Source organism: Rattus rattus, chromosome 6, assembly GCF_011064425.1.
Source record: "Rattus rattus isolate New Zealand chromosome 6, Rrattus_CSIRO_v1, whole genome shotgun sequence".
Lineage (NCBI taxonomy): Eukaryota > Metazoa > Chordata > Mammalia > Rodentia > Muridae > Rattus > Rattus rattus.
Window position 1 is genome coordinate 77,279,858 of NC_046159.1, and position 3,321 is coordinate 77,283,178.

A 3,321-nucleotide genomic window follows, 5' to 3' on the forward strand; every position below is an offset into this window, starting at 1 on the left:
TGTGTACTTCGTTCAGTTGTGTGCATGAACGTGTGAGTCCTGCTGAGATGGACGCTCACAGCAGCAAGTTGCCTGTACCAGATCAGCCCCAACACCAATATTCAGCCCAGATGGAGAAGCTTAGGGCTCCTTACATCCTAGAAGTACTTGTAAAAAGGCAGATAATGGTCACTATGAGAGAAAAATAATTTCTCCAGTAGTGTAGCCACGATAAGCTGCACATGCTCTAAGAAATACACCCTGCCACCTGTACTTGTGAAACAACTCTAAATAAATTAATCGAGATTACCACAAAAATGAAAGACACACAAGTAAAGAATAGGACTAACTGAGAAGTGGAAGAGGTTCAGCACAGAATGGGAGGGTGGGAGATGTCACAGAATCATGTATACAAATCTTTTTCTGGAATACAGCAACACATTTATTAAAACCCAGATAAAGACCCATGATAAACCAAAGTATGGATATCATTGAAGTCAGTTTGAGTAGAGACAATGTATATTTATTGATTTTATTATATTACTATATGGGAATATAAGTGATGATTGATTACTTATAGGAGAGGTATAACTCAAGGGACAGTTGCATCACCAAGGCCACTTTCTAGCAGCATGCAACAGCCTCACAATAGACGAGACCTTTGGCGGCATACTGCACAACATGCAAGGAAGCTCAACATGTTGGAAAGTAGATGTTTCCAAGTGACTCTGTTGTCTAAAAACTTTTTCCACATAGCTTGGCTGGTCCTACTTCCTCTAAGCATCTGTGAGATGTGGCCCTCTAGTCTCATTGCCTTGCAGCAAGCTTCTCCTGGTGACTCCTCGGCAGCCTTTCCTGTTTATATAGTATTAAGGAAAGCGCTAGCAAATCCTGAGAGTCAGTTCCAGGGACCTCCTAGAGCAACTTTGAGCTGTCTACTTTCTGGCTAAAGGAGCTTCCTTACAGGATAGAATGTTTTAATCTCAGAGGAAACTAGAAGCAACAAAACATGCATGAAATTGTCAAATGAAATTTTAAAGAACAAAAAAAAGAAAAGAAAAGTATGACAAAAAAATATGACCAAACCAGTAATCAGAATATGTCAGTGTTTCCCAAGAATGGCTGGGTTCACCACCTCTGAGAATGGATGAGATGGTGTGTGAATCCATGGACATACATGACCTAAAATCTGATTCATCACATAAAAAAAAAACATTGAACAGAGATGGGTCCATGCTAATATATCTTGACAATTGTGGTGGTTTGAATTAAAATACCCTCTATAGTCTCATGTTTGAATACTTGGCTCTCAGTTGGTGGAATTACTTGGAAAAGATTAGATGTAGCATTGTTGAAGAAGATGTGTGGCGGGGTTTCAAAGGGCTACATTCTCAGAATGGCTTTCTCTGCCACCTATTCATAGATCAAGTTGTGAACAGATGCCTTTGCTCCTGTCACAGGGACCCTGAACCTCTGAAATGGTAAGCCCATTTAAATAACTTTGTTTCATGAAGTTGCCTAGTGCAATGCATCAAAACAGCAGAAATGTATTGTTTCTATCTTTCGAACATCTGCTAGCTTTTCTTTTTCTGTCAATAGTAACATACAGATCAGGCTCAGTCTCTGCCTGGTAGCATGAAAATAATCTGTTGAGCTAGACTTTCAAAACAGTGCTTTGTTTCAAGGTATTTGTATATTTAGCTTCCATTTGGAAAGCAAAATTAGTTATATTTTGATGTAACACATTTAATATTACCGATTTGGGTGCAAATATTGATTCATTAAAATATTCAAATTACTGAGGCAGGAATTAGCGCCATGAATGATAGTGTGGGAAAAGAGCTCAGGATGAAAGCTGTATATTGATCCAAATATTGCAGTGGAAAAAAGATGCTAGGGTTAGGAAGGTTAGGAGGATTAAAACAGAAGGGAAGCACTGAGGAAGAAAAAATAAAGAAAGTTCTTGTTATAAGAGAACCAAACTGACTAGGCAAAAGGAAGACAGGGCTCTGGAAAGAACAGACAGAATTGAAATGACTGTCAGCAAGCTGCTAATGAACAACTGTGAACATGAGCTAGGAACTGTGCTATTCATATATTTTCATTTCATACCTATTTGTAACAGACTAAACTTGGGGAAGGTGGATTCAACAGAAAGGGAGACTGTCCCGAACCACGCCACAGAGAGGTGCTAAATATAAGGCAATCAAGACTGTAGTTTCCATCTTGGTATGTAGCTATGGAGTCCCAGCTCCATGGTGAAATAACCAAGGTGGCCATGAACTTGAGAACAAAAGAAAACAGTTTCCTGAACAGTCCAGCAAGACCAAGTTACCAAAAGTCAACTTAGAAAACAATGATGGCCAGGGCTAGTGGCTACCACACAGTCAATGTCAGCAGTCAACAAAGAGGTCAAGAGATCAACAGAGCAGACTTTAAACACTGTTAAATAGAAGGAAAAGAAACATCAAGCATAAACATGTTATTCTCTCTGACTGGGTGGGGAGAACACATAGGCGCTTGCAGGTCTTCTGTTGGTTTTTCTACATGACAACCCAGAAAATTAACAGTTAAACAGGGAGTTAAACCACTGAGGATTTTTTTCCAACCTGAGCTACATGAAACCCTATAAAACAAAACAAAAAAAATTAAACAGCTCAGGTGAGAAGATCCATCCATGTGTGGTTTCTAGTGTCTAGTCTTCAGCATATGTCTCTCTTCCTTAATACCCATGGAGCCTTTCTTAATAAACTCCTTCTTTTACACACATACATATTCCATGTTCACCCCTGCGTGTGCATGTATGTATACATACTGAGCACAAGTATACACATACACATATGCACCAATTTGAAACACTGGTATCAGTCTTTGTTTCATTTGCATGAAACAAGTCACTTTTCAAAGTGTTTAAGCCTTAGGATTGTGGGTAAGTAATTTCACACTTGCACCAATTCCTGTTGACAATTCTTCATCAGCATCTTCACTACACTCCAGATCCATATCTCCTTATCTCCCTATTTATTCTCATGACACACAAATAAATCTCAGCATTTTACAAAACCAGTCTTTCCCATGTGTTCCCTCACTCAACATTCATCTGTTGTTGGAGCAAGAATGACTAAGGATATATCCTTCTGCCTGCCACCTGCACACAACTGAGGTTAGTTACTAATCCTTGGTCATCTGACCAAACCTTTTTCCAGTATATATTTGCTTCTAGTAAACTTCCTTCTTTCCAGGTCAACCCATTATTCAATACAGTCTCCCAGTGATCTTGTCATCTCTCTGTAGCACTGCATCTCCTCAGAAACAAACGCCCCCTGTGAGTATGGCTCTGTT